The sequence below is a fragment of the Leucoraja erinacea genome, chromosome 20 (assembly GCF_028641065.1).
Source record: "Leucoraja erinacea ecotype New England chromosome 20, Leri_hhj_1, whole genome shotgun sequence".
NCBI classification, from domain to species: Eukaryota; Metazoa; Chordata; class Chondrichthyes; order Rajiformes; family Rajidae; genus Leucoraja; species Leucoraja erinaceus.
This window is the reverse complement of record NC_073396.1, coordinates 25,765,529-25,785,015: the sequence shown is the minus strand read 5'-3', so window position 1 is coordinate 25,785,015 and position 19,487 is coordinate 25,765,529.

Genomic DNA, 19,487 nt, shown 5'->3' with positions numbered 1-19,487 from the left:
CCACTGAGGGTTTTGGACGGAACATACTCGCTCCTGCTGTAGGCAAGGCGGCTGTAGATGTCGACTCCCCGCACTGCGTTCCACAACTCCAGAGACTACTGAGACTCAGATCACTTTATCCCTTGATCAGCTGAGGTCAGATGCCAAAATAACTCTTCCACCAAGACACCCTTCCCTCACATCATCCCCACACATGTCGGAAAAAAAGGAACCTTCCGAGGGTAAAGCGAGCCTTGTCGCCAGATTCCTCGTGCTAATTTTGGCCAAAGATGCAGCTTAAGGTCATATGGTCATAAGGAATTTGGCCCATCAAGTCTACTCTGTCATTCAATCATGGCTGATCTATATCTCCCTCCTAACCCCATTCTCCTGCCTTCTCCCCGTAACCCCTGACACCTGTGCTAATCAAGAATCTATCTATCTCTGAGCAGAGGAAGGCAGTCTAGTCATCTTCCCCTTTGCCCTTCCACTACCCCTCCCCCCCACCATCCCAACCTCCTCAAAGTTCACAATGCCAACCACAACCATGTTTCGGAAGGAACTGCAGATGCTGGTTTAAACCAAAGATAGACACAAAAAGCTGGAGTAACTCAGCGGGACAGGAGCATCTCTGGAAAGAAGGAATGGGTGACGTTTCGGGTCGAGACCCTTCTTCAGCCTGAAGAAGGTTCTCGACCCAAAACGTCACCCATTCCTTCTCTCCAGTGATGGAGGTTCCTTCATCTTCCAGGTTCCTTCTCTCCAGAGATGCTGCTTGTTCCACTGAGTTACTCCTGCTTTTTCTGCCTAACAATAATATTTAGTTGAGTTTAGTTTATTGTCACGTGTACCGAGGTACAGTGAAATGATTTTGTTGCATGCTAACCAGTCAGCGGAAATTCAATACATGTTTACAATTGAACCACCCATTTTCATGGACTATAGACTTTAGTTTAGAGATACAGTGCGGAAACAGGCTCTCCGGTTCACTGAGCCCACGCACACAGAAATCCCCGTACACTAGCACTATCCTACACACTAGGGACAATTTACAATTTTTACCACAGCCAATTAACCTACAAACATGTAGGTCTTCGGAGTGTGGGAGGAAACTGGAGCACCTGGGGAAAACCCACGCGATCATGGGGAGAAAGTACAAACTCTGTGCAGACAGAGCCCGTAGTCGGGATCGAACCCGGGTCTCTGGCGGTGTATGGCAGCAACTCTACCACTGTGCTGCCCAGATCTATGGAGTTGGACTCCATATCTCCCTATGTATCTCCCGATGATTTACACCAGAAAGGTGATGGGTCGCCCACAGAGTATTGATAGTTTGTAGCACTCTTGCCTTTGAGGCAATAGGTTTTTCTCTGACACTCCAATTTCGCACTGTCAGTACGTTGCACTGTTATGAGTACTGTGTTTGGAAGGAAATATTAATCTGTCGTCCCATTGCTCGACAGTTGAACGTAAAAGAATCCCGAGGCAATAGTTTGAGGAAGAGAATGGGAGTTATTCTTGGTGCCCCAGCCAATGTTTATCCTCCAGTCAACACCATGAAAAAATCCAATCCATCATTCATCACTTTGCTATTTGGATAATGCTTCCGTAAAACACTCCTGTTTGTTTGCATAACTGAAGTGCTCTTTCTGAGGGCGTTACTCAGCAACTCAATAGTTTTTGATCATTTGGACTCTACTTTACAGCCATTTAGTGAATATATTCCCAGAATGGAAAAATCATGTGTTTTTTACATTTTTACAAGGGCATAGCTTTAAAGTGGGAGTGGCAACGTTTCATGAAGATGTGCAGGACACAGTGGGTGGTGAATTACCTGGGCTGTTAGAGGCAGATACAAATGAGCATTTCAGAGACTTGCAGAGAATGGAGGGATATGGATTATGTGCAGGCAGATAAGAGCAGGTCTTGGCATCATGTTTGCCCAGGCATTGTGGCCCATAGGGTCTGTTTTTTTTTAATTCGACACAGCAAATGATACAACACATCAAAACATAATCGGAAATTGCACTGTAACAAATAATCATTACAGTACAACAGTGCATTCATTGTTTACAATACTCTCAACCCCACGCGGTGACTAGCGCCCACGGAAGGCCTCCAGAGTCCCCGTGGACACCGCATGTTCCCTCTCCAGGGACACACTTGCAAGGACGTAGGCCCGAAAGAGGGGAAGGCAGCCGACTCTAGCCTGACTGTCGACCGCCCGCTGCCTGGACCCGCGAATGGCCATCTCTCCCTCTCCCTCTCACTCTTTCCCTCTCTCTCTCCACTCTCCCTCTCCCTCGCTCTCTGCGTCACACTACTGTTACATTTCACAAAGCCTCTGTTTCCTCAGAATATATTTGGATCCTACACTTTCTGTCAATGTTTGGATTTATGGAGCACAATTGCTCTGCCTGTCCAGCCACCTTACAGCCACACAGTGCGTTCATGTAGACACAATCATCTTTTCATTCTACAGATATGACCACAGCTGACACATTCAATAATGCAGCACTCCCTCCTTGCTGCATCAGAATGTCAGCCTGGATTATCAGTTCAACTCATCATAGTGGTACTTGAATCAAATACAGAAATAGGATGGGGACACAAGGAACTGCAGGTGCTGGAATCTAGCGATAAACATAAAGTGCTGGAGGAACTCAGCGGGTCAGGCAGCATCAGCGGGAGGAATTGACAGGCGATGTTTTGAGTGGGACCCTACTTCAGCCTGATTGTGGTGGGGGAGAGAAAGCTGAGAAGAGTGGGGGGTGGGGTGGGGGTGGGGGGGGAGACAAAGCCTGGAAATTGATAAATGGATCAAATCCAGGTCAGAATATGGTCGGGGAACAGGAGAGCAGCAGGAGATGTTTCTTCCCCTGATGATATTTGAACGAGAGACATCATTTCTGAACAAGAGGTTGCTTATTTTAACACTGAGATCAGCAGAATTTGTTTTCTCCCTCAGAGGATCACCGCTTTGGAATTCTGCACACCAAGATGGCGGCACAGTGTCGCAGCGGTAAAGTTGCTGCATTACAGCGGCAGAGACCCGAGTTCAATCCTGACTACGGGTGTTGTCTGTACGGAGTTTATACGTTCTCCCTGTGACCGCGTGGGTTTTCTCCGGGTGCTCCGGTTCCCTCCCACACTCCAAAGATGTACAGGTTAGTAGGTTAATTGGCTTTGGCAAAAAAAAATGTCAATTGTCCCTAGTGTGTAGGATAGTGCTAGTCTACGGGGTGATCGCTGGTCAGTGTGGACTCAGTGGGCCGAACAGTCTGTATCTAAAGGCCCTGTCCCATGGTACGAGTTCATTCCAAGAGCTCTCCCGAGTTTTCCCTGATTCGAACTCGGAGATTTACGGTAATGGCCACTCATCTTTACGAGGTACTCGGGGCTCTCGTGGACATTTTTCAACATGTTGAAAAATCTTCACGAGTCTTCCCGAGTTTACCTGCCGTTAGCGAGTCTTCCTGAGTACCTGCCGTTAGCTTTACGAGCCGCTAAGAGACGTCCCCGAGCTCCGACGTACCCGCTCCGTTCATTCTCCGTGCTTACCACGAGTTTGATTTTTTTTTAACTCTGGAGAGCTCTTGGAATGAACTCGTACCGTGGGACAGGGCTATAAGTCTAAAGAAAGCTGTGGGAGACGTTGAAGTTCACTCCTCTTCAGCAGTATGGACACAAATGTGATGCCCACAATTTAGTATCTAAACGGAAGTATCAAGGTCATACTACTCATGATTTGATGAGTCAGTGTTGGTTACTTAACGTTGAAATGCACCAAAATTGCCTGAAGCACATTATTCTAATGGCTATATTAAAAAAAAATAGCACTCTGCAGCCTGAGTCTGATGACCACAATCGTGAAAGTAAATCCCTCTGAGAGCAGCTGGGGAAATTATATTCAGTTACTTTAATAAATTGCAGATAAGCATTAGGAGTAGACTGACATATACCTCACTTCACTCCATCTACACTGCACGCTGCCTCAGCAAGGCCACCAGCATAATCAAGGACCAGTCTCACTCCTTCATCTCCCCTCTCCCATCAGGCAAGATGTACAGAAGCATGAAAACGCACACCTACAGATTCAGGGACAATTTCTTCCCATTTGTTATCAGGCAACTGAACCATCCCTCCAACTGCTAGAGAGGGGCGCTGAGCTACCATCTACCTCATTGGAGACATTCGGACTATTATTCATCAGACTTGACTGGACTTTGTCTTTAAACTAAACTAAATCATGAGAGGAATAGATCGGGTAAACGCAGAGTGTCTTGCACAGCGTAGGGGAATTGAGAACCAGAGGACATGGGTTTAAAGTGTGGTGGGGGAGGGGAGAATTGAATAGGAATCTGAGGGGTCATTTTTTACACAAGGGGTGGTGAGTGTATGGAACGAGCTGCCAGAGGAGGTAGTTGAGGCAGGTACTATTGCAATGATTGAGAAACATTTAGACAGGTTCATGGAAAGGATAAGCTTAGAGGGATATCTCTGCCACATTAGAGAAAGGGTGTGGAGGCTTTGGAAAGGGTGTGGCAGAGGTACAGTAGAATGATGCCTAGATTAGTGGACATCAGCTACAGGGAGAAGTTGGATTGTTTTCTCTGGAACGCTGGAGGTTACGGGGAGACCTGATAGAAGTATATAAAATTATGAGTGTCACAGATAAGGTAGACAGTCAGAACCTTTTTTCACAAGATGGAAAATCAAACACCAGACGGCATAACTTTAAGGTGGGAGGGGCAAAATGTAAAGGCGATTTCCAGGTGTGTTTTTTACATGGTGCATTCGGTAATTGCCTGGAACCCACGGCCAGGGTTGGTGGTTGAGGCAGATAGTGAGGCACAGTGGCACTGCGGTATAATTGCTGCCTTACAGCGCCAGAGGCCCAGGTTCGATCCTGACTACGGGCGCTGTCTGTACAGAGTTTGCATGTTCTCCCTGTGACTGCGTGAGTTTTCTCTGGGTGCTCTGGTTTTCTCCCACGCTCCAAAGACGAACGGGTTTGGAGGGTTAATAGGCATCTGCAAATTGTAAATTGTCCCTAGTGTGGAGGATAGTGCAAGTGTATTGGGTGATCGTTGGTCGGCGTGGACTCGGTGGGCCGGAGGGCCTGTTTCCATGCTGTACTTCTAAACCAAGCTAAACTAAACAAAATATAACAATGGCATTTCATAGACTGGAACAAATACATGGATATGCAAGGAATGGAGGGATATAGATATGTGCAGGCAATTAAGAGTTGGTCTTGGCATCATGTTCGGAATAGACATTGTGGGCCGAAGGGCCTGTCCCAGCACAGTGCTGTTCTGTGCTATAATTTATCAAAGGAAGAACTAAGTTTGTGCATACTCCCTGCGAATGCAATAGTGCCTCAGTTTACATCCACATGACCCCCCTCCTCTGGCCCTCTCCCTCTACCTGCTACTTTGCAATGGTTAAAGGCTGCTGGATGGCCATCACTATTCATCAAAGTTGCATTGTCTTCAAGGTCTCTGTTGCATTATCGAGCAACATTCTCGTTCACAAGGCAGGTAGAAACATCAATTTGCAATCAGACTGCTGGACTACATCTGCATTTAATGCCAGTGTGGGTATGTGAGAGGGAGAAATTCTATCCCCCCGTGTGTGTGTCCCTGTGTGTGTGTGTGTGTGTGTGTGTGCTGTGGATGGTGTGTGTGTGTGTGTGTGTGTGTGTGTGTGTGTGGTGTGTGTCGTGTGTGTGTTGTGTGTGTGTGTGCAATGTGTGCTGGACTGTCTGCATTTGTGTGCCAGTGTGGTGTGTGTGTGAGTGTGTGGTTGTGCGTGTGTGTGTGTGTGTGTGTGTGTGTGTGTGTGTGTGTGTGTGTGTGTGTGTGTGTGTGTGTGTGTGTGTGTGTGTGTGTGTGTGTGTGTGTGTGTGTGTGTGTGTGTGTGTGTGTGTGTGAATGAGTGTGAAACATTGTTTATGTTCATAAGTTATTTGAGCAGAATTAGGCCATTCGGCCCATCAAGTCTACTTCACCATTAACTCATGGCAGCTCTATCTTTCACACTCAAACCCATTCTCCTGCCTTCTCCCCATAGCCCCTGCCACCCGTACTAATCAACAATCTGTCAATCTACGCCCTTAAAAATATATCCGTAGACTTGGCCTTCACAGTCTTCCGTGGGGACGAATTCCACAGATTAACCACCCTCTGGCTAACAAAATTCCTCCTTATCTTCTTTCTAAAGGTACCTCCTTTAATTCCGTGGCTGTGGCCTCTGGTCCTAGACTCTCCCACTAGTGGAAACAACCTCCCGTTCATTGTGTGTGTGAGTGTTTGGATGGGCATCTGCATCGCTTGTGCGTGTTAGTGAGGGGGATTGTGTCTGTATGCTGTTTGTTGTCTGTGTGTGTCTGTGTGTGATTCTGTGGATTTGACCATGTGTGTCTTTTTGTTCGACTATTTTATGTACGCACCTTTATGTGATTGAGTTAGTACGCTGCGTGTCCCTGGCAGAATGTGTTTGTGCGTGCCCAGTGGCTCCATACTGGGCGCCTCTCGAGTTAGCTGCTGAGGCAAATAAAAGATAAACACCATCCAGTTTCAAATGATCTCAACCTCTCGGATCCTGTTCTCGACAGCCCCAAGCTTTGACTGCAATCCTACAATATAAACAGCCCAAATCCTTAAAATAGACTCCAATTTAAACCAAGTAAAGTAGCCCCGTGAGCTGATTATCAATCAGCGCACTTTGAATTGGCAGAATGGAACAGTTAGAGATTCCAGTTATCTCAGTCAAACAGATCATTTGTGCAGTAATTGTATGCTTTCCAAATAGAAGGAACAGAAGGGGCGCATGAATAACAGCATCGCCCAGTAAATTCAATATGCATCCTACTGGTGCATGCTCTATGCTAATAAAATCAGTAACAGATGCACATACACATTTTAATTTGTATTCAGCTGGAAGACAGTGTAGGCGCAGAAGGAATGTGAGTGAATGATTGGTTTTGCAGTCGGACTTGTGCTTGGCCTGGCTTATAGCTAGGGTTGCCAACTTTCTCATTCCCAAATAAAGGGCGAAAGGTTAAAATAAGGGAGAAATTCCCGACGGCAATTCGTTGACCGACTCAGCCGTGGTTGGGTGAATGATGAGCTGGCCCGGGTGCTGGACTGCACACAAAGCACAACCAGCGGGCCAGCTGCGGAGTTTTGGCCCGGGCGCCGGACTTTGCGCGCGACGTCGCGGGGCCCGGGGCCAAAACTCCTCAGCTGGCCCGCCGGCTGTGCTTTGCGTTCTGCTGCACGCAAAATCCGGCAACACACAACTCATGAACCGATGTTCGGCCATGAGAAGGAGGGGTGGTGGTGTCAAGGGCAAGTGAAGGTCCGAAGGTCAGACAGCTGGCCGGGCAGCCGACCGACGGGGCCACAGGTGAGGCGCTGCGGCTGCACTCCATGGGCTGCACTATGCCAGGATGGGTAAGGCGGGGCCGGACGCAGCACTCTGAGCGGACTGTCCCCTTGACCCGAGTAGTAGCAGCCAAATACGGGACAAGGGCAGTCCCGTATGGGTCAAACCAATTTAGCCCAATATAGGGGATGTCCCGGCTAATACGGGACAGTTGGCAACCCTACTTATAGCAGCAACACAAAGCATCCTTGTGTGGAGACGAGCTGGACGCATCCCACCACCTGGGCTTACAGTGTTAGCCCCCAATCACTTACTTTCCCCAAGTCTGATAGACAAGCAGAGAGACAGCCATTCATCAGAACAGAAATGGTCTCCAAGATTCCTGCGATGTCAGGACTTTCATATGAAGAAAGACTGGATAGACCTGGCTTGTACTCGCTAGAATTTAGAAGATTGAGGGGGGATCTTATAGAAACTTACAAAATTCTTAAGGGGTTGGACAGGCTAGATGCAGGAAGATTGTTCCCGATGTTGGGGAAGTCCAGAACAAGGGGTCACAGTTTAAGGATAAGGGGGAAATCTTTTAGGACCGAGATGAGGAAAACATTTTTCACACAGAGAGTGGTGAATCTCTGGAATTCTCTGCCGCAGAAGGTAGTTGAGGCCAGTTCATTGGCTATATTTAAGAAGGAGTTAGATGTGGCCCTTGTGGCTAAAGGGATCAGGGGGTATGGAGAGATTGCAGGTACAGGATACTGAGTTGGATGATCAGCCATGATCATATTGAATGGCGGTGCAGGCTCGAAGGGCCGAAAGGCCTACTCCTGCACCTATTCTCTATGTTTCTATGTTTCTATGTAACAACTTCAGCTGCCATTTCCTGTGGCCTGGCTCCAGCACTGCCCGATTCCCTTTGACATCTTATCAGCTTCGATTAGTTTTGTTTTAGGTTAGAGATACGGTGTGGAAATAGGCTCTTCGGCCCATCGAATCCGCATCGACCATTGATCATCCCAAACGCTAGTTCTATCCCACACACTGAGGACAATTTCCAGAAACCAATTCACGTCCTTGGAAACCGGAGCACCCGGAGCAAACTCATGCGGTCACAGGGAGAACGTGCAAACTCCATACAGACAGGACTCGTGGTCAGGATTTGAACCTTGGACATGATCCATATCCCTCAATTCCCTGAACTTCCATGAGCCCATCCAAATACATTTTAAATGCCACTATCGTAACTGCAATGTGTTACAGGCCCCCGGCACTCTCTGTGTAAAAATCTTGCCCCGCACATCTCCATTAAACTTTCCGCTCTCACTTTATAGCTACACCCTCGTGTGTTGAACATTTCCACCCTGGGTGAAAGGTTCTGATTGTCTACACTATCTGTCCCTCCCATAATTTTATATATTTCTATCAAGTCTTCCCTCAACCTCCGATGTTCCAGTGAAAACAATCCAAGCCTATCTAACCTTCCTGGTGATGAAACCATCTAATCCAGGCAGCATTCTGGTAAACCTTCTCCGCCCCCTTTCCAAAGTCACCACACCTTTCCTGTGATGGGGCTGTCCTACAGTAGCTAGAGCTGTGTTAACTATTCATTACATTCTTTTCCCAAAATAAGTTCACTAAATATATTTTGGGCACAGGATCTGACGGCTCAGTGGCACAACAGTTGGAGCTGCTGACACAAGGTGCCAGAGACCCAGGTTCGATCCTGACTTCAGATGCTGTCTGTGTGGAGTTTGCATGCTCTCCAATGGATTTCCTCCAGGTGCTCTGTCTTCCCTCAAGATCCCAAAGACGTGCAGGTTTGCAGGTTCATTTGCCTATGTAAAATTGCCCCTGATGCCTAGGGAGTGGATGAGAAAGGGGGATAACATAGAATTAGTGCAAATGGATGAATGACAATCGTTACCCTTTAGACTTTAGAGATACAGCAATGAAACAGGCCGTTCGGCCCTTCCAATCCACGCCGACCAGTGATCACCCCGTACACTACTACTATCCTACACACTAGGGACAATTTGCAATTTTACTGAAGCCAATTAACCTACAAACCTATATCTCTTTGGAGTGTGGGAGGAAACTGAAGCACCCAGAGAAAACTCATGCACACACAGGGAGAACATAGAAACTCCGTACAGACAGTGCCCATAGTCAGGATCAAGGTCTCTGGCGCCTTCTAAGGCAGCAACTCTACCGCTGCGCCACTGTGCCACTGATCAGCATGGATTTGTAGGTCGAAGGGCCTGTTTCCATGCTGTATCTCTAAACTAAATCAAACTGTACACAAATTTTCCACACAAGTTAAAATCTTAATGACCTCAACCTCTTTGAGAGTAAAGTTTAACATTTCTCCTATTCTGTTCTGAAACCGCTTTGATTTTAACTTATTTCTACTTTCTGACTTTGGTGTTGTGAAGTGCCGCAGTCATTCAGCTCTGTAAATGTACTTGCATGTAATTCAACGCTTCATAGAGAAAGTAGAACTATTTAGATTTACCCAATTCTCAGTCCAGGCTGCTCTTCCAAACTTCTACAGATGCACCACAAAGAGAATACCGTTGATTCGCATCACAGCTTGGCTTGGGTACAGGTCTGCCCAAAAACAAGAGAAATTGCAGAGAGACATCGATGTAGCCCAATCCATCACACAGACCAGACTTCCCACCGTTGACTCCATCAACACTTCACGATACCTTGGAAAAGCACCAAACATCATCAAAGTCTTGTCCCACCCCGGTCATTCCTTCTTCTCCCTGCTCCCATCCAGCCAAAGATCATAAGGTCATAAGGAATAGATGCAGATTTTGGCCATCCGGCCCATCAAGTCTACTCCGCCATTCAATCACTGCTGGTCAATCTCTCCCTCCTAACCCCATTCTCCTGCTTTCTCCTCATAACCTCTGACACCTGCGCTAATGAAGAAGGCACAGAAGCTTGATAGCAGACTCAGGAACAGCTTCTTCCCCTCTGTTATCCGGCGACTAGTGATCTTTCCATAAACTGGGGTGCTGTCAATTCATGTCTACCTCATTGAGGACATTGGACTTTGTGCATGGAACTGATGCGCTACAATGCTGTGAATATTGAACTCTTTGATCTATTTATTGATCCTGAATATGAATTGTTGTATTCATGTATGATCTATCTGATCTGTTTAGATAGCATACAAAACCAAGCTTTGCGCTGTACATGCAACATGTACTCGGTATGTCTAACAACAATAATAAACCTAAATCTAACCCTGTAGTAACGGAGTGGCAAGTATTAATTTGGGAATTGTTTAACAATTCTAGCTTCTACTATATTCTCAGTCCAGTCACCCTAACACTTCCTATCTTAATCCTTTTATATATTTCATCCGTTTCATGTCTACATTCGTGCAATGCAATTTCTCAATAGTTTAGTTTCTTAGTTTGGTTTAGAGATACAGCGTGGAAACAGGCCCTTCGGCCCGCCAAGTCCCTGCTGACCAGCGATCCCCAGACACCAACACACACTATACTATAGGGACAATTTACTATTTTACTGAAGCCTATTAACCTACAACCCTGTGCGTCTTTGGAGTGCAGGAGGAAACCGGAGCACCCGGAGCAAACCCACGCAGGTCATGGGGAGAACGTACAAACTCCGTGTAGTCAAGATCGAACGTGGGTCTCTGGCGCTGTAAGGCAGCAACCTACCGCTGCACCAACATGCCGCCATAAGTTATTATAATTCACAACAACTTCTGATATGATATAACAAACACAATACTTAAAATGGTAACTTAACGTCGATTTTGGTCATTACTGAAGCATCAAATTCAACTTATCATTCTCATTTTGAGTTCTCTCCCTTTTTGCATACGAACAGGTACCTAAAATATTTCCTAAACTTCTTCTGTAATACAGAATGATCCTACCACCTGATTGCGAGATTAAAACCTGTCATTATTACAGCCAAGGCACAACACTAATCTTTTTTTCACCAGCTCCTGTATAAATTCACTCAGCATAATGAATGCTCTAAACAGACTACCTGGTTTGAATTTCAATTTTGATAGCAGTCTTTTCTTCAATTAATGGATTATGTCATTTTTACCCCTTCGTAGCAGGTTTTGGAACATCCCAGCAGAATTTCCTAAGTATGTTGTTACTTTTCGTCCAATAAATGCAGAGAATAATATTTAATTTGAAAATGTTTCTACTATATTGTGGCAATATCTAATAATAAGCATGTGACCATTATGGGGGGTAAAGGAAACAATAGTTGTCATGGTTCCCATGTTCATAAGACATAGGAGCAGAATTAGGCCATTCGACCCATCGAGTCTACTCTGCCATTCAATCATGACTGATCTATCTTTCCCTCTCAACCCCATTCATGTTCATAAGTTATAGGAGCAGAATTATACCATTTGGCCTATCACGTCTACTCCGCCATTCAATCATGGCCGATCTATCTTTCCTTCTCAACCCCATTCTCCTGCCTTCTCCCCGTAATCTTTGACACCCTTAAGAGCTTGTCCCACTTTCGCGACCTAATTCATGACCTCTGCCGCGTTTGGCCTTGACTCATACTCGCAGCATGGTCGTCACGAGGTCGTAGGAGATCATAGGCAGTCGTAGGTAAGTCGTAGCAGGCCATGATGCTAGTCATAGGTACTCGTGGCATCAAGTAGGTCGGGGCGTTTTTCTAGCATGATGAAAAATGTCCACGAGTAAAAAAGGTCGTGAATTAGGTCGTGAAATTACGTTGCCCTTTACTGATCAAGCACCTGTCAATTTCCAGTTTAAAAATACCCAAAGACTTGGCCTCCACGGCCGTCTGTGGCATTGAATTCCACAGATTCAACATCGTCTGGCTAAAGAGATGGGTAACTGAGAAACCTGCACATCTTTGGTTTGTGGGGGGAAACCGGAGCACCCAGAGGAAAACAGTGAGAACGTACAGATTTCGTACAGACAGCACCCATAGTCAGGATCGAACCCAGGTCTCCGGTGCTATAGGACGACAACTCAACTGCTGCTCAACTGCTAGAGTGTACGGGCAAGTGTTACCTTTGTATAACGTCAAAAATAAAATGCTAATTCTGGTACCTGATACTAATTTCTGTAGGGACTGAGTAGATGCCAACAAAGTTCACACACCTTGAGAGAGAGCAGGGATGCAGTGAGGAAAAATAAATTGGAATCACATTCAGAAGGCGCATGATTATGTGTCTGAACTGTGTCGTAATAACCCTTGCCCTAGAACCATCTGCTGCCGTGAAGATTTGAGATCTTGCAATTGGCAGCAAAGGTTAACTACTGATTTATGCAAATGTGTGGCAGGATTTTCCATCCTGTGAATGGACAGAGCTTATCGTGTAGGAAGGAACTGCAGATGCTGGTTTAAACCAAAGATAGACACAAAATGCTGGAGTAACTCAGCGGGACAGGCAGCATCTCCGGAGGGAAGGAATGGGTGAAGTTTCGGATCAAGAACGTCACCTATTCCTTCTCTCCAGAGATGCTGAGTTCCTCCAGCGTTTTGTGTCTATCTTCAGCCAAAGCTTATCACCAGCTCAAGACATCTATTGAATTAACGGACAAACCTCAGCAAAAATGTGCAGAAAAGTTAAAGAAAGTTGTTTCTCCGACTTAACGGTTATCTGCTCGGCTGTGCAGCTAAGAGCAGCACGGTGGCGCAGCTGGAAGAGCTGTGGCCTCACAGCACCAGAGACCCGGGTTCAACCCTGACCTCGGGTGCTGTCTGTGTGGAGTTTGCACCTTCTCCATGTGGGAAACCGCATGGGTTTCCTCCGAGTGTTCCGTTTTCCTCCAATATTCCAAAGACGTATGGGTTTGTTAGTTAATTGGCGTGCAAGAGGTAGGTATAAGATAGAACTAGCGTGTACAGGTGATCGATGGTCAGTGTGGACTCGTTGGGCCGAAAGTCATGTTTCCCTATAGTAGCTTTAAATAAATAGACAGACAGATAGATAAAATATAGATAATAAATAAATCTAATTTTCATGGTCTCACCTCTCTTATCTAAATAATCTTCCCCAGTACTAAAATCTATTAACAGTCCTATACGCTTAAACATCTGAATTCTTCAGCCTCATAGACTTTCACCACTCTGCCAATGGTTGCCTTGACGTTAGCATCCTGGAGTTAAGGAAAACTCAAGTCAAGTCAAGTCAAGTCAAGTTTATTTGTCACATACACATACGAGATGTGCAGTGAAATGAAAGTGGCAATGCTCGCGGACTTTTGTGCAAAAGACAAACAACAAAACAACCAAACAAATTATAAACACATTCATAACACACATATTCTTTTACATAATAAATAATAGAAGGAAAAAACGTTCTGTATAGTTAGTCCCTGGTGAGATGGGCGTTTACAGTCCAAATTGCCTCTGGGAAGAAACTCCTTCGCAACCTCTCCGTTCTCACTGCATGGCAACGGAGGCGTTTGCCTGACCGTAGCGGCTGGAACAGTCCGTTGCAGGGGTGGAAGAGGTCTCTCGTGATTTTGTTTGCTCTGGAGTTGCACCTCCTGTTGTATAGTTCCTGCAGGGGGGCGAGTGAAGTTCCCATAGTGCGTTCGGCCGAACGCACTACTCTCTGCAGAGCCTTCTTGTCCTTGGCAGAGCAATTCCCAAACCAGATGGTAATGTTCCCGGACAAGATGCTTTCCACCGCCGCTGCGTAGAAGCACTGGAGGATCCTCGGAGACACTCTGAATTTCCTCAATTGCCTGAGGTGGTAAAGGCGCTGCCTTGCCTTACTCACCAGTGCTGAGGCGTGTGATGACCATGTCATATCCTCAGAGATGTGGACTCCCAGATATTTAAAACAGTTCACCCAGTTCACTGCTTAGTTCCCTGTCACTTTGCTACATTAAGGGCAGCACGATGGTGCAGCGGTAGAGTTGCTGCCTTACAGCACTTGCTGCACCAGAGACCCGGGTTTGATCCCGACTACGGGTGCTGTCTGTATGGAGTTTGTACGTTCTCCCCGTGATCGCGTGGATTTTCTCCGAGATCTTCGGTTTCCTCCCACACTCCAAAGAGGTACAGGTTTGTAGGTTATTTGGCTTGGTGTAAGCGTAAATTGTCCCTAGTGTGTGTAGGGTAGCGTTAATGTGCGGGGATCACTGGTCGGCACGGACTCAGTGGGCCGAAGGGCCTGTTTCTGCGCTGTATCCCTAAACTAAATTAAAGTTCACGAGTCATAGGAGCAAAATTAGGCCATTCGGCCCATCGCGTCTACTCCGCCCTTCAATCATGGCTGATCTATCATCCCCTCTCAACCCCATTCTCCTGCCTTCCCTCCATAACCCCTGACACCCGTACCACCCAAGAACCTGTCAATCTACGCTTTAAAAATACCCACTGACGGCCTCCACAGTCGTCTGTAGCAATGAATTCCACAGATTCGCCACCTTCTGGCTAAAGAAATTCCTCCTCATCTCATTTCAAAAGGTTCGGCCTTTCATTCTGAGGTTTACAGAGTTCCCATCGAAACTACTGGTGAAAGTTGTGGAACCAACACATTAACAGGGCTCTGAATTCCCAAGGGCACTGCTGTAATGTACAAAATGCAATGACCAATTAGTGCATAGAAGCCTCTTGAAAATGCAACGTGAAAACGACCAGATAATTTGTTTCTGAGACGTTGAACGAGAGGTAGATATTTGTCAAGACACCAAGGATAAAATCCCTTCAAAACCTGGTTGGTTTTGTGCAGTTGGAAGGGAGGGTTGAGGTAACTTTATGATTTATAATTTAGTTTGAGGAGCTCACAGTTCATTTCCTTCATGATTAATATATTGTCTGAAAATAGTGGCAGGACGGTGGCGGAGTGGTAGAGTTGCTGCCTTACAGCGCCAGTGTCCCGGGTTCCATCCTGACCACGGGCGCTGCCTGTACAGAGGTTGAACGTTCTCCCCGTGACCTGCGTGGGTTTTCACCGGGTGCTCCGGTTTCCTCCCACATTCCAGAGACGTACAGGTGGTTGGTCGGCTATTTGGCTTCGGGAAAAATTGTAAATTGTCCCTCGTGCGTAGTGTTAGTGTGCGGGGATCGCTGATCAGCGTGGACCTAGTGGGACGAAGGGCCTGTTTCCGCGCCGTGTCTCCAAACTGGACTAAAGGTAAATATTTCTCAAGACACCAAGGAAAATTCCCTACAAAATTCGGCTGGTTTTGCAGATTTGGAATGTAGGGCTGAGGTGAACTCAATGATTTACATTTCAGTTTGAGGAGCTTTGGTTCATTTCTTCCCTGACTGACATATTGTCAGAAAACAGTGTGTGATTAATTTATTATTTCTCCAAACAACCACGGCTTTTCGGTCGACAAAGAACAATTAAGGCCTGAAAAACTGCACTCGCTTATTTTTAATTTTATTACTATTTCTCTTTCCTCCAGATAGTGGAATGCAATGCATCAGCTCTACTCCCGCTGGGCACTGCAGGCTCGCAGGTGATCCAGCAAGAGGCACTTTCAATTCTCACCACAGTGTGACAGAGGGGTAATATCCAGCGGGAAGGATCATTGACACCAATATTAATGTGAGGTCATGCATGGTACAGTCAGAGCTGTCTGCTTAATTAAATTACACAAATCAGAGGTGTTGAGTTCACAAGGCTTTGAACTCATAGACAAGGAACTTATTACAGGGAGGCTTAGTGGGCGCAGAATTCTCTTTTGACAATATATCTCCATTGTCCTTTGAGGTCATGTTCGGGTTATACGATTCACATGGAGTTCACTTCATTTTTTAAAATAGTATCTAGGTGGCGCAGCGGTAGAGCTGCTGCCTCACAGCGCCAGACACCCGGGTTCAATCCTGACCACGGATGCTGTCTGTACGGAGTTTGCACGTCCTCCCCGTGGCCTGCGTGAGTTTTCTCCGGTTTCCTTCCTTGCTCCAAACAGACGTACAGGTTTGTATGTTTATTGGCTTCGGTAGAATTGTAAATTGTCCCCCAGGGTGTAGGGTAGTGTTAGTGTGCGGGGATTGCTGGTTGGCACAAACTCTGCGGGCCGAAGGGCCTATTTCAGTATCAGCAGCACATCAGTAAACTAAACTAATCTAGCTGGTTTCATCAAGCATTGGTTGACGTTTCACATTAAATACACTCACCTGACCTGCGAGTTGGAGGTTCAAATCCCCGATCAGATTCCTGGGCTGAAAAATCAAAGCTAACTTTCACTCCATTATTGTGGGACTGCGATACTGTTGCAGGTGCTGTTCTTCAGATGAGATATTAACTTAATATTGTGTGTTCCCAGGGAAGGTACAAAATGGTGGATTAACTCAGCAGGTCAGGCAGCATCCCTAAAGAAAATGGATAGGTGACTTTTCAGTTTGGGACCCAGGTGCTCTGGTTTCCTCCCACATCCCAAAGATGAGCAGGTTTGAAGGTTAATTGGCCACGATAATTCAATCATTTTTACAGCAATCCAAAACCATGTTCTCTGGGAATGCTGCCTGATCCGCTGAGTTACTCAGCACGTTGTGTCTTTCTTTGGTATAAACCAGCATCTGTAGTTTTCTACATTTTGTCAGCTCCACTGCAAAATCTCCTCAAGGTTCGCCGTCTTTAAAGAGGTTCTCCTCCTCTCTCCGAGGGGTCCCGACCCGAAACGTCACTTAAGCATGTTCTCCGGGGAGTCTGCCTGACCCGTTAGATTACCCCAGCGTTTTGTGTATTTCATTGGTAAAGCACCTTCTGCAAGTTCCTGGTTTCTACATTGTACATTAAGCTGGACATAGCTTTCTCAGCCACTTGCAGACCACACCTGCCGCTGACCCTTTCCTGTACTCCGGACACCCGAGGGCCACAACCAATGAATCCACCGATCTTTGCCTCAACTCACCCGGATTCCAGGGCCAGCTCCTGATCGACAATCTGAAGAAGTGTCACGACACGAAATGTCACCCATCCATGTTCCCCAGAGACGCTGCCTGACCAACTGAGTTACTCCAGCACTTTATGTCCTTTTTTGTATTAAGCAGCAACTGCAGTTGTTTGTTTCTACTGCTTATACAATGATAATCCACTTACTCGGTTATAACGGACAGTTGGCAATAATGGACACCATTCTCCCCTTTATGATCCGCTAAACTGTACGAATACTTACTTCATACTATAGCTGATTGATGAGTTGCATTTTACAAGTGTTAAACGTGTAGAGTAACTTTAGAGATACAGTGTGGAAACAGGCCCTTTGGCCCACCGAGTCCGCGCCGACTGGCGATCTCCATACTATCCTAGTAGTAGATCACTAGTACGATCCAACACAATTGGGAAAATTTACAATTTACAGAAACTAATTAACCTACAAACCTGTACGTCTTTGGAGTGTGGGAGGAAACCGGAGCACCCAGAGAAAACCCACGCGGCCACAGAGAGAACATACAAATTCTGTACAGACAGCACCCATAGACAGGATTGAACCCGCGTCTCTGGCGCTGTAAGACAGCAACTCTACCGTTGCACCACTGTGCCACGCTGTAGTGTGTTCAGAGGAATTAGGGTAGAAAAACCATGGAACAGAATGTAATCCTTTTCTCCAGAGATGCTGCCTGACCCCCTGAGTTACTCCAACATTTTGTGTCTATAAACTGTCTTCTATATCATAGAATCTGTCGATGATCAGTTTGAATAACCAACAGCATGCAACTTGAATCAATCTTTGCCTGCATTGTGGAAAGGTTTTGAAGCATTCTATACTGACATTTTTATCGAATACAAGGCAGAGGAGACTTTCATCTCTAAAATGTGGCCTGGATTTGAACCCAGATTCTACATGAGTAGCTAATCCAATTTTAGCGGGTGAGGGGATTTACATTGCAAAACAACATGAGAACAGTACAGGAATGGTGTTTCATGACAATCTCCAGGTTCTGTTAAATATAGGAACCAATATCTCACTCTTTCAAATATTTTATTGAAAGATAATAAAAACTTAAAAAACAGGATGAAAATTTGTCATATTTATATAAGCAAAGCCCTCCAGTCATAGAATGATTAAGGAGTCTAAAACCGGGAGTTAAAAATGATATACACTGTATCCTAACATAATCTATAACTGCAAATTACAGCATTTCAGTGTTGCTTTGCCCAGGTTTGGATTTAGGTCTATTGTTGTCAACGTGTACTGAGCTACAGTGCAAAGCTTCGTCTTGCATGCTATTCAATCAGATCTGTTAATACCAAGCCAAACTCAAGTACAATACACAGAGCAAAGGAGAAGACACAGAGCGCAGGATGTCACTCCCAGCATGGCAGCACGCCAGTTCCATCTACAAAGTCTAATATCCACAATGGGGAAGAGGTGAATCGGACAGTACCCTCGCTGTGGAATTAATGTTCAGAAGCCTGGGGGGAAGAAGTTTAGTTTAGTCTATTTTAGAGATACAGCAAGGAAACAGGCCTTTTGGTGCGCCAAATCCACGCCAACCAACGACTCCCATCCACCAACACTATCCAACACAGTAGGGACAATTTACAATTTTTGCCAAAGTCAATTAACCTAGAAACCTGTACGCCTTTAGATTGTGGGAGGAAACCGGAGCACCCGGAGAAAACCCACGCGGTCACGGGGAGAACGTACAAACTCCGTACAGACAGCACCCGTAGTCAGGATCGAACCCGGGTCTCTAGCGCTGTAAGGCAACAATAGAGTCCAATTTCCTTAATGGAATTCATGGTGAGAGGGGAAAAACACAGGAGATGTATGAGACAGTTTATTTTCTAAGGCAAGGTGGTGGTTGCCTGGAATGTGTTGCCAGGGGTGGTGGAGAAGGCAGACACAGTAATGGCATTTAAGAGGCTTTTAGATAGGTTTACAGAGAACCAAGGGATAAAGATCTGATGGAAGCAGATGAGATTAGTTCAACTTGGCATCAGTTCTGACACGGACATTGTGGGCTGAAGTGCCTGATCCAGTGTCATATAGCTCTACTGTATGTTCTAGGGTCTTTCCCTTGTCTTCCAGCCTCAAAGCTCCTAGAAACATAGAAACATAGAAACATAGAGACTAGGTGCAGAAGGAGGCCATTCGGCCCTTCGAGCCAGCACCGCCATTCGTTGTGATCATGGCTGATTGTCCCCTCTCAATAAC